Here is a 13,687-nt window from a genome sequence, read left to right as displayed (position 1 = left end):
GAATAGACAATTATGTCCTTATTTTAGTCGCTCAATAAGTCAATACCATGGCCTTGCGACCTAAGTTGCCTTAAACTGATAATCACCTTGCTAATAGTCTTATTTTAGGCTAGTACGGGACCACTAACAAGCATGGGCGTACCGGGGGGGGGCAGCTGCGCCCCCCCTGGATCATTTTGACGTCCCTACTAAGTATATTATGTAGTACTTTCATCTATAATAATTAAAAATAATAAAACGAATTTTTGCCATTTGTTTGCAATATAATATTTTTACAACTAAAAATTATAAATTTTTTATAAACACCTAGCTTATAAAAAATCTGATTTGCCCCCCCTTGCCCAGAATCTGTGGAATTTGCCCCCCCCCCTGGCCCAGAACCTGGGTAATTTGCCCCCCCCCTGGGTACGCCCATGCTAACAAGTAATAGAATTTTCTAATATGTAAATGTTTGTTTGTCTCTCTGCCATCTACTCTCTGACAAGTGACAACTACATATTATCTAACCGATTTCGATCTTTGGATGGAGGTACTTTGAGTCATGAGAAAGTACATAGGGTAGTTTTTCCCTCCGTAAAATGTACGGTTTTTCCCACGATAAATGAATTTCTGCTGCTAAACTGTGGACAACTATAATATATTATGTATTAATAAATGCATGTAATATAGTTAAGTATTATGTCTTGAATATAAATCTATATATATAAAATTCAAAGGTGACTGACTGACTGATTGACATAGTGATCTATCAACGCACAGCCCAAACCACTGGACGGATCGGGCTGAAATTTGGCATGCAGGTAGATGTTATGACGAAGGCATCCGCTAAGAAAGGATTTTGATAAATTCCAACCCCAAGGTGTTCAAATAGGGGATGAATTGATTGAATGAAATTTGTATATAATAATACTTCTTAACGCAAGCGAAGCCGCGGGCTAAAGCTCGTCTTATATCTTCAAACGAGCAATCTCGGAATCGACTCCAACGATTTTCATGAAATTTAATATATAGGGGGTTTCGGGGGCGATAAATCGATCTAGCTGGGAATCATTTTTAGAAAATGTCATTTTATTCGTGTTTTATCGAATACCGAGCAAAGCTTGGTCAAATAAAGCAAAAGCTAGTAATAATATTATATGAGATAGTGGCTAAGTGGCTTCCGTGTCGTGGCCTCTTGCAGTCCTCCGAGGAACACGGCTGGTCGTATAGTTCAAACTTCAAAGTAACATTACTTTGGAGCTTGTACGAAAATTATCCTTATGTCTTACTACATAAGGCTCCTGTCAGAGGTAAAACAAAGTCTCTTGACGGTGGCACACTCGATATTTTATGTCGCTTTTACCCAAATTACCTCATACCTACCTGATATTGATCGCCGAATACTGTTACTTGAAAGGCTTCTGGTACTCTATTTTTAGTCGATTGCTATTTTTGTTCTACTTATGACATTGCTTTGTTTAGTAGTCCGTAGACCGTAGGTGAGAGGTTCTTTTTGTAAGCAACCGCTGTTTATTGTGAGAAATGTTGCCCAGTATCCTTCAATACAAAGAATGCAGAAACTGCGGGAGCGACGGAGCGTCGTAAACGTTTGCGTCCGCTGTATAGGCTATATTTTACCGGGATACAATGCTAGCACAACTAGTCGCCATTACCAACGAAATGTACTTATGTACACTTTAAGAGCACTTTAAGAGTTGTTTACCTGGTGTCCGTTAGGTTGCGTTCTATCTCTATGCATACGGAATTTATGGAGATAGAGCGCAACCAGACGGCGCTGTAAGCAGCGCTGCCATGGAGTCCCAGTGAATAAAAGAGACCAAACAACCTTTACGTAGTACCTTATGATATAAGAATTGTTCGTAGTACTAATCGCCTTCTCCTTCCAGGGAATGCATGTCATGTGCGGTGAGCAGACGCTCTACCGCCCGCGCCAGTACAGTCAGCCAGCGCACCGACCGACCCAGTCGCCGGTGCCAGCCCACCACGTGCTGAACGAGATACACTCGACAACACTCAACGATACATATTTAAAGGTTAGAGCGACATACTATAAGCGGGCCCCTAGACGAGCAATATTATTGCGCAATAGGGTAAAATTGAAGAGTTATGTTGACAACACAATTTTGATTAACTTAAAATCTGTTGTTGCTTCCGTCGCGTATATATATTCCCCATAGTGTGTTTAGATATTATGGGCCTTAGACCAAATAAACTTACAAGTTATAACAATTTAGGTCTCTCTCTATGTTTATGCGCTATTTTCCTTAAAGCCTGTTAAAAAGTTATACAAAACCAAACCGCTCGACTTGAATATTTAAAGGTAACACACGTCAAGGTGAAAATAACCACTCCGTCATCGCGGTATTTCCGGACTATTACCTTCGAGGCTTAAAGAAAAGAGCAGACCCCTTTTAAAAGGCTAACAGTGCAATCGTGAATCAGCATGTTTCACTCCCTAGGCCCTATTCAATATATGACCTTCATTGCAATAAAATTGTCGACGATGTCATTCAGAACATAGCTATAGGCCTCAGTTCTGATACAAGAGAGAAACTCCCAAAATAACCCCTTTCTACAGAGCTTTTTGAGCGATCAAACCTATTTAACCTATTCTGTTACTAAATTGTTTCAAGAGGCACATCCAAAAAATGTTGGTAAAAATAGAATTGCCTAGTGACCATCAGTAATTTCAGTCATTACTCATTAGTCATTAGCTAATCGTCATTACTATGATATTTTGTCTTTCACTATTGTGACCTTATGCGTTTGTTATCACAGGTTAATTTTAATATATTTTTTGCCAATACGTACGGACATCGAGTCATGAACATAAATATTTATAATTTAAACTTTTAAAACTTTTTAAAGCTCTTTAAAACAAAATATTTTCCACTTTGTGAAGATGCACTTAGCTCGCTCTATCTATTTCTTTCACTTACCGTATTATAAAAAATAATAAACGAATAGTTCCCAGTTCCCACTCACGAGAAAGTGGAGTTGAAAAAGTTTTATTTCAAATAATAGCGGTGGATCAGTATTAGGTTGGTAAGTTTATAATACGAGGGTCAAACTGAAAGTTTTTAGAAAATCAAAAACTAATTACTTAAATTAGAAAGTTTTTACCGTTATTTTATCGTTCTAAAATAGTGTATCTAATACGTCAATACATCTCTGCATCCGATAGAACCGCTGAGAAAAGCACTATGCCCACTCGTCCTTAGGGGTCTCTTCGACGGCCTTTTGAAACGTAGCCACAGCTTCCTCGGCGTCCATAAAACGTTTTCCTCGAAGTTTTTTTTTTTTATTAATAAAAAATCACAAGGTGCGAGGTCGAGGCTATAAGGCGGATGACCCAGTAGTTCTAAGTCTGAGGTCGCCAAATAATCGATCGTTTGCCTGGCGGTTTGCGACGAAGCATTGTCGTGGTGAAGGAGGATCCTAATGCGAGGTCGTTTCTTACGCACTTTTTCCAAAGGACGTGACGAACTATTGTCACTGTAACACTCTACAGTCTACAGTAACTGCTTTTAGATCCTCTAAAACAATTGTCGCATTGACCTGTCCTTCCGAAGAACGAGGCCACCATCTTTTTTCCCACGCTTCGATCTCTCCTCACTTTAGTTGGCAACTCCTAGGAAAAAAGAGTGACTGTCTTTTAGTTTCGGGATCATAACAGTAAATCCAGCTTTCGTCTCCCGTAACTATGTCAAACACACAATTTGAGTCACCTTCGTTAAATCTTTCATGAATTTTAGGGCACCAATCAACACACGGGAGTTTTTGAGCCTCGGTCAAATTATGAGGTAACCACCGGGTACAAAGCTTCCAGAACGCCAAATGTTCATGGAGGATTTCGTACACTTGTCTCATATCAATCCCTAAGCTTGCCCGGATCTGCTGATAGGTCACTCTTTCGTCAGTCTCTATCATACGCCGCACACCACTGATGTTATCTTCAGTAGTCGTCGTAGAAGGCCGTCGCTCACGCAAATCATCGGTGAGATAGAGCGATCACGCTTAAACTCATTTTTTTTTGTATGGGAGGCCCCCCTTAATTATTTATTTTATTTAAATATTATTATTAATTAGTTAAGTACACATATATTTAGGGTCTTTGTGAAAATTTCAAGTGCCTACCTCTTATCATTATTGATTGCGAGCAAAAAAGGCCAAAAAATCACGTTTGTTGTATGGGATATTTTATATTTAGAATAGATAATAAATTTAATATTATTTAAATTAATAAATAATATTAAATATTAATATTATTTTGTTTTTAGTATTTGTTGTTGTAGCGCAACAGAATAATTATATATACACAATCTGTGAAAATTTCATAAGTCTAGCTATAGCGGTTCTTGAGATACAGGCATTGTTCCAGGAATATCTTTTTTGTAGCTCGAATTTCTTCTATTAAAAAATTCACCCAAATTCAAATAGTCCTGGTCCCCGGGTAGACCGCGGCATCTGTCGCGTGCTGGCTTACCGTTACCGACATCTGGGCCAGTTTCGAAAGTGTTCTGTTGCGACTTGCGACTTGCGAAGCCATCGAAATTGTCGCACTCCGCCGTCGCTGGGTGGTGGTGTACGAAACATAATACCTAGTGGGTCCATTGTTGTAACAATTTCACTTTTACACACTAGTTTCCTCAACAATAGGATGGATATCCTAACAAAACAGCTACACAAAGCTATATAATGACTTGCTCCCGACTCTCTGATGGCTGATGTTTTAAAAGGTTGTTTTTATTATCTTTGTGTTGTGGTCACCTAAATAAACAACACGAAAATGGTAGCCACTCTGTTTTGGACACTAGCAGATATCTTCTCTGATATCAAATTAAAAAAAATGTTTTTTTTTCATTTATAAATAATTTCATTAAATGAACTTCACAAAAATAAATTTCCGAGAATAAAAACTTGCTCTCAAAGGTTAAATACATGTTTCTAACATGTATTTAACCTTTGCAAACTGAAAGAGAGCTTCATTATCTTTTAGAGGGGGTCCATTATCACTTATCAGATTTGATTTTAAAATATAATATTGTCAATTTTTTTCGAAAATGTAATTAGGTGAATTATTAATAATAATTAGTAGAGTAATAGTACAGTTATAGGTTAAAAGGTATTTGAGTTGGATACTAGAATTGGAATGAAATCGTAGACGTAGAGTCAAATTATTAGTAGAGCTAGAGTCGAAGACTAGAGATAGAGTTTATGCCTCAAACGAAACTTTATTCATTACTAGCTGTTGCCCGCGACTTCGTCCGCGTGGACTTCAGTTTATAGCGCGCGGTGTCAATAAAATTAGTGTCAAAAGCTTTTTAAAACCCTGGTACCCCTTAATCAAAATACCCAAAACAGCCGTGTAGTGTGCACATAATATGTTTTTTTTTTTAATTAAACTTTTTTATACCTAAAGCTTATTTAGCGCTACACAACTTAGCTGCATAATGCATTACACAACTTTAGCTTTGCCCAATGCCCATAAACTATTTAGTATTTATTATTGGTAGACTGTTGTTTCTGATATCTATATTGGTACGTGAGTTAATTAATAACATGTATAACAATCGAAATATTAACTCAACATGGTACCACCTCTTATAGAAATACATAATATGAGCAAGCGATAGCGCGATCTAGGCGACTCTTGGCGCCATCTGTTCCAGTTTTTGGAACTAACTTAATTTGAACAAATTTACGCCTAAACACCCCCTTACAAACCCTTTTTCCAGTAAGAAGTAGCCTATGTCCTTTCTCAGGCTTTAGACTATCTGTGTACAAAATTTCATTACAATCGGTTCAGTAGTTTTGGCGCTGTTGTTTTTGAATTTGATATCTAAGTTGGTAGGTGAGTTATTAGTTAATAACGTGTATAACAATCGAAAGAATCGTAAAACATACCTTAACATGGTACCACCTCTTATAGAAATACGCATGAGCAAGCAATAGCGCGATCTAGGGGACTCTTGGCGCCATCTGTTTTTGAGTTTTTGGAACTAAGTTAATTTAACCAAATTTACGCATTTTCACCCCCTTACAACTCCTTTTTCCAGTTAAAAAGTAGCCTGTGTCCTTTCTCAGGCTTTAGACTATCTGTGTACAAAATTTCATTACAATCGGTTCAGTAGTTTTGGCGCTGTTGTTTTTGAATTTGATATCTAAGTTGGTAGGTGAGTTATTAGTTAATAACGTGTATAACAATCGAAAGAATCGAAAAACCTAGTTCAACATGGTACCACCTCTTATAGAAATACGTATGAGCAAGCAATAGCGCGATCTAGGGGACTCTTGGCGCCATCTGTTTTGAGTTTTTGGAACTAAGTTAATTTGACCAAATTAAGCATTTTCACCCCCTTACAACCCCTTTTTCCAGTTAAAAAGTAGCCTATGTCCTTTCTCAGGCTTTAGACTATCTGTGTACAAAATTTCATTACTATCGGTTCAGTAGTTTTTGCGTGAAAGCGAGACAGTAAGACAGACGGACAGAGATACTTTCGCATTTATAATATTAATTATATATTATATAATATTATATAGTATAGAAGTATAGATTGCATTGGCTTGCATCAACTCATGCAGATTGTAGTAGTTCCAGAACTATCGAGAACTGACCCAAAACCTACGTCCAAAGATCAATATTTTAACATATTTATTCTAGATCACGTGTCCCGCCAGCGGCCGCCGCGCCGGACCCCAGATACATGGTAAACGTGCGCCAATTTATTCTACATTTTGTAAGGCGTCCCGATACGGAGCACGTTTTCCGATTCAACAGAGGCCGACGTAATGAGCGCTCCTGTCACGTGGGCCCGTGGCGGAGTAACGTGACCGCGTGACGCCGGCACGGCGCGGTGGGACTCTCCAGGCACGTCACGTGGACGTAAGGATTTATATAAAAGGTCGCCCCGCTCGAATCGAAATGTCGCAACTCGCAAAATGCCACCCGCGATTTGAAAGTCCGATTCTCGAAAAAACCTTTAAAATCTCCGAAGGCTGCTTTGAAAGTGTAATGCGTAGTTGCGTGAAATTATTTTTTATTGTAGTCGAACGTCTAAATCGTGCTGGATTTTGGACGGCTCGAGGTGGGTGTGGCAACGTGAACTCTATTTTGTGAGCGGTAGAGCATATCGGTCGGGTGGGCCGTGACGCAACATTTTGTTTGCCTCGGAGCTGCTACGTGCATGCAAGTGTCGACGTTGCCAACTCGCTACAATTTTGTCTGGTTTAATGTCGGTCCAAATTAAAGCAACTTTTTAACCGATTTCTTAATGGAACTTGCTACCTTGTCCGCTGTGTTACTTGTTTTGGCGTCAAGCGTGATTTTCTGGGGACGGGCGGCTCCGAGCAGCTTTATAATATTTTTGCAGCTTACGTTTATCTTGTGGGATATTGTAACTTGTTTATTCAAACTTGTCCAGCGACTCGTTAAATTTTTGAGTTTTGACTTTTATTTTAGGTTCGTAAGCTGGTGCCAAGTTCACGTTATCTTAGACCAGGAAAAGAAAATGTTTGAGGTTGAAACTTGGAAGCTGGAAATAGGTACCTGATCCAAGGCTTTCCTCGGTAGGTTTCAATTGGCTACTACCGATTACCTATAACCTACTGGCGCGGGCGATTACCGCGTACTTGCCGTGGTTTGTCCGTTTCTTTAAATTTTTTAGTAGAGTACCTACCTATAACCTAACCTTTTATAGGTAGGTACTCTACTAAAATCCAGCTAATTACAACCAAGAAAATATCGCATTTCTAAGTTTCTTATTTTTTCTTTTTCCTCCAATGAACTCCTCTTAGAAAAATGGTGGTAAATGACACAGTACCATGCCGGTTATGAGTAGTTTGAGATCCGCTACATTACACACATTACAGAATACAGAGGGTGCAGGCGGACGTGCAGCGGCAGCCCAGGAACAAAACACATTTTTGTGCTGAGAGGACGTGTTTATGCAATAAAGTATAAACAACATTAAACGTGTGTCCGTTTCTTTCGTGGAAGGAATGCTCATCGGCATTCTGCGTGCAATTTACATTCATTACGTTCACGCTAGTAGGAATTTGTGTTTCCCGTTTAATTAACTAAAAACCGTATCAAAACAAACTTCAACAGCGCATGTTATATTTTTATTTACTAAACATAAAACACCAATCGTAAACAATATGAAGGTCGCTTTGAACTTTTGAATTCGTTGCCTAACCAATTGCGATACTGACATGCGTCGCTCGCGGGCTTGTTTGTTTAGACTTTTTCATTGTATTTTGTATAATATCTCACCTACGCCTAATGGTAGAAAAACTGAAATTAAAATTTTTGAGAGTCTTCTTTTAACCTCAAGGATTCCAGCTCAACGTGTTCAGATTGAGGGACACTGGCAGCACAGTTTGTGATGGGATGTACAAATTGGCAGGCGGACCATGCGGGTCATCAACCCCGTCCCGTCCCCCGCGCCCCGCCCTCGTCCCGCCGCGGCGCCGTTACGTAATCGCGCTGTTGCTACTTGCTACTCAGAACAACACTGCCAAACTGCTCGCTGTTTTTGCGCTCCTGGTAGTCGGTTTTCTATTACCTCGAAAGTTTTACAAGTTTTTGCAGTCTTTTAAAGTTATGGTTATTTTGTCGAAGTTAAGGCCGTAACTGTAGATACTAGATAGTTTACCTTGGCAAATGACAGTCCAGTCAGTTAACAACTTTGTTGACAATAACAAACCACATCAATATAGTTTAAAGCACCCACATCTGCGTATTTGCTCCTCCAAAGGTCGAAGCCGTCGTTAGTCATGTGATGTAATTGTGTTTTGCCCAATCATTACCGGCCGACCGCGGCCGTAGGATCGTGTTATTGAATTTTAACACTTCCGTCCTAATTCTGACTTCTCGCCTTGAAGTGAATCGAAGGTGCATTCAGTCTCTGCAACACATTTTCGAAACCTTGCATTCTGTTGCCGCTTGCCAGTCGAGCAATTTGGGATAAATACCGGTTAATCGCTGTACCGGTCTTTGTTTAATTTTTAGGGTTCCGTACCTCAAAAGGAAAAAACGGAACCCTTATAGGATCACTTTGTTGTCCGTCTGTCCGTCCGTCCGTCTGTCAAGACCCTTTTTCTCAGGAACGCGTGGAGGTATGAAGCTGAAATTTATATCAATTACTCAAGTCTACTGTCCCTTGAAGCTGTGAAAAAATCAAACTTCTAAGCCAACGCAATCAAAAGATACAGCCGTTTATGCCGCAAATTTTCGACACTTGCAAGGGAATCAAAACCTACAGGGTGCTTCCCGTGAACTCAGAATCTTGAAATTTGGTACGAAGCAACGTCTTATAGCATAGATAAAGGAAAAATTACGAAAACCATAAATTTTTAGTTACATCACATAATATATATTTTTTTAATAATTTTAAACTTACTACCCATTTCCTCATAAACGCGTAGAGGTATTAAATTGAAATTCATACCAAATACTCAGGTCTATAATACCTTTAAGCTGTCGGAACCCTCGGTGCGCGAGTCCGACTCGCACTTGGCCGGTTTTTTTGTCTGAGCCTAAGCGGACGAAGTACGTTTTGGCTTACGATTTTGGCTCGGGCGGAGCGCAGATAAATCGCAAACAAATCTTTTAGCGTACAACTTTATGACAAACAGTTAATCATCGGGCCCGAGGTTTTTGGCAGTTGCGCAGATTTACGGAGGAATGTGGCTCCCATTAGCGAGTCTGAACTTCCAGGACGCCACTTGTTTTTCGTCCGATGTTTGTTGGACTTTTATTGAGCTGAAATGATTTCATTACCGATTTTTACTAGTTTATTGATGTTTACGTCAGTTTTTCAGTTCAGGGTAATCCAAAACTGATTCTTGATTACTAACAACAAAAACGCTGTAGTTTTTCTAGGCAACAACTGGCCTCTTTCCGTCACTACTCACTACAATCTACAAAGAAATAGCCTTGGGTGATGAATCGCAATGAGCAAAATATTTTTTAAGGTCGTGTTAAAGTTGTCTGTCATATTGTGTGTGATGTGGGGTCACGAGCCGGCTCGATGAACAAGATGGCCGTAAGGGCACGCTCTCACTTTATAGGGCTACATGCTCTCTAAGACAAGTGACCCGATTTCATATACAGTCGCCCGTAGATAAAATGTTTTACTACTAAGTATATTTTGTATCACTGCTCGTGTTGTAATGTCTAGCTTCAATTGACTTATATGTTGGCTGGTTAAAAAAATCTGTTATTCAGTTAAACCTTCGTCTTACCCAAGGAGCTCATACAAAGAGGAGCTGGCCTAAGCAACTGTGCACTGTGATTTTCAACTAGGTCCTGACGTCATCATTGTGGGCGGGGCTTAAGTCAGTACACTTTCAGCGTTTGTCAGGTGCACACAGGTGCACACGTAACGAGACTCCCAATAAATTGGTGTTTTTTGCGTATTTAACAAGGAAAGGATAAAGTATTGTGTTTTACAATGTCGAAAACACTCAGACAGACGTTCTGATATTATAAATACCATCACATTTCATTTGGAAATAATTTTAAATGTAATTTAAATATAAAAATTCTAGAACATTTCAGCTTTCAGCGTTAATTATACTACTTGACTAGGTGGCCAAACCTTTGAAAGATAATACAGACGTAAATGCGTATAATTTTACATAAGTTTATTACAATAATCATACTTGAATACTGAAAACCGTTATACACTTAGTCTTAAACACATTTAGTAGCTAAAACCGTGATTATAAAGTAGCTTTTATTATGATATTACTTATAAACCGCCATCTGTCGTCACCTATGATAACTATTTGAAACGTAAAAAATATCCAGGGCCGTAGTATGTCCCATAATATTCAAGACAAAATGACATCTAGTGTAAGATAGTTGAACTACGTAGTAACATCAACATCGACTTAAGCTAGTAGTTTGGCTTTTAGCCGATAGATGAAATATTGAGAAGTGGGCGGAGCTTGACACCCCCTCACCCCGCAAATTGTCACGCGTCGTTTCATAAGGAAACTTGATTACAACACCTCCTCTTAGTATTAGCTCCGTGGTCTTACCTGAATCAGCTGAATGGATAATGCTTTTAAAGTTGTAACGGGCTTTGGCCTACCACACGTTCCACCACCGTATCTCCTGTCGTGTGTCGCCAGGATCGACATTGCTATTAAAGTTACATTTAAACAATTTAAGACTATTAAAAGCTCTCACCATGATTCCTTTTGAAATAGCAGAGACCTAACGCTTATTATTTACCAATTAAACATTGATTTAAATAATTGAGAGCAATTAAAATTGTGCACTGATGCTTGTGTAACAACTATTATGTTCGTTACATTTGTGAAATAAATTAATTACACAAGTAATTACGAAAATCAACATTCAATAATATTAATGAATGAAAATACGATACAAATGAAACGTGATTATTTGTTGTTATGGCAGCAATAGAAATACATAATCTGTGAAAATTTCAGAAGTCTAGCTATAGCGGTTCTTGAGATACAGCCTGGAGACAGACAGACATCGAAGTCTTAGTAATAGGGTCCCGTTTTTACCCTTTGGGCACGAAACCCTTAAAATGGTTAAACTAAAAGGCTACTGCGGTAGACCATAACATCTGCATCATGTGTGACGAGTTGACGACTGTTGTAATCGGGATTTTGTTAATACGTAATTATTTTGAATACGACGTACCGGGTGTGCCGGGAAATAACTTAGCAATACCAATCGCACTAAGAGAGTGTAACTTTTTCACTGTTTGTGTTTCCTTAGTATTTCGATGATCGAATGTTACATTCCGTTGGCATTATTAATGTTAGGCTCGTTTTGTAACCGACTGTACGTACATACAGGCTTGATAGGTTGTTACGGCAAAGTGTGTCACTTCACTTACCTGTCTATGTTACGTGCTTGTAGTGGCTAAAGTAGTACCAGTGTATGCACCGAGCTTGTCGGTAAAAACTGTGAAATAAAAACATTCAATCAATGTTTGCCCATGAATCATGATCGACGTGGATTGTGCATGCTATAAACAGCTTTGCAATAATGATTATCCATCCAGTCCCAAAGTGAAGCCTATTTATAACTAATAAACGCAAATGGTGAACAAATCTAGTATAATAACCTGCAACCTGCAATAGGTTGATGCCTCTCCTTAAATTAACACCCAGAACTCAGTTAAGAAAAGACCTTATGGCCTGAGTCGATAGATGGAGGAGTTGATAATAATAGAGACGATGAATTTAATACGTGGGAGAGCCATGCTTCGGCACGAATGGGCCGGCTCGACCGGAGAAATACCACGTTCTCACAGAAAACTGGCGTGAAACAGCGCTTACGCTGTGTTTCGCCGAGTGAGTGAGTTTACCGAAGGCCCAATCCCCTACCCTATTCCCTTCCCTACCCGCCCCTATTCCCTTCCCTATTCCCTTCCCTACCCGCCCCTATTCCCTTCCCTCCCCTCCCCTCCCCTCCCCTATTCCCTTCCCTTCCCTTCCCATCTCTACCCTCCCCTATTACCCTATTCCCTCTTAAAAGGCCGGCAACGCACCTGCAGCTCTTCTGATGCTGCGAGTGTCCATGGGCGACGGAAGTTGCTTTCCATCAGGTGACCCGTTTGCTCGCTTGCCCCCTTATTTCATAAAAAAAAAAAAAAGAATACACTTTATATATGGGAGTACATTAGTGGTGACGATCGTCTCGTTGGCCGGCCACGTGAGCTCGCCAACGTGACTCGATAAAAGCAGCTCATTGATTCCGAAGGTGGCCTGATTGCTTCATTAGTGCGCCTCGAAAACACTCCAATAAACAGTGAGACAACTGCAGTACCCCGATATTTTTAATTTACCATTAAAGATGTGTTCCGAGTTCTGACTTTTGAAGTAAAAAAATAGTTAAAGCTATGTAAAATGTAAATTAATTGCACAAAGTCTACGTATAATAAAAACTTACACAAAGTATATAATATCATTCTAAAGATAAGTAAGCAAGTTGTGATATCGTGTGTATGTGTTATGGTTATGTTATATTTTTGTATTTACTGGTATTTAATTTAATTTTTAAATTTTACCTTCTGAAAACAACGTAGTAGCTCATTTCTCATAATATTATCATTGCTGTAATTTTAGGTATCTTATACCACAATAACCACAAGTTCCCACAAAAGTTATTATTATTAGTGTAAATTATTATAATATTTATAATTTAGGTATATAAATTGCAGAAGAAACTAAATTGTTTTCATCAAGGTATTTTTCCATAGAGGATTGGCAATAAGTAATCTTCTCGAAAAGCTAGTAAGTAATGATTATTTTTATTAAGTACTGAATAGATTATTGAATAACGCTATCAGAATTTTTCTTGGTGCCTACAGGCCCTACAGCTACTGAGTACAACTGGTTCTTGCACTAACTCAACGTAAGATTACGAGGGCTGCTATTTATGTATCCGGAACTGGCCACTTACAAGAACAATATTTAAAAAGTAATTACAACATTTGAAAATATAACTCTTTGGTTGAAGAATACATTTTGTTTCATGTGACTGTCAATTATTTTTCCATTGTGGTGTCATTTTGAAAATTGCGTGTCTTCATTTGCCATGGATTTAACGCGTGAACATTTTCGTGCAATGATTTACTACGATTTTCGGCGTGGGCTAAATCAACAACAGTGCTTTATTCAACTCACCGCAACT

Source organism: Aricia agestis, chromosome 4 (assembly GCF_905147365.1).
Source record: "Aricia agestis chromosome 4, ilAriAges1.1, whole genome shotgun sequence".
Classification (NCBI taxonomy): Eukaryota; Metazoa; Arthropoda; class Insecta; order Lepidoptera; family Lycaenidae; genus Aricia; species Aricia agestis.
Note: the sequence above shows the minus strand (reverse complement) of the source record.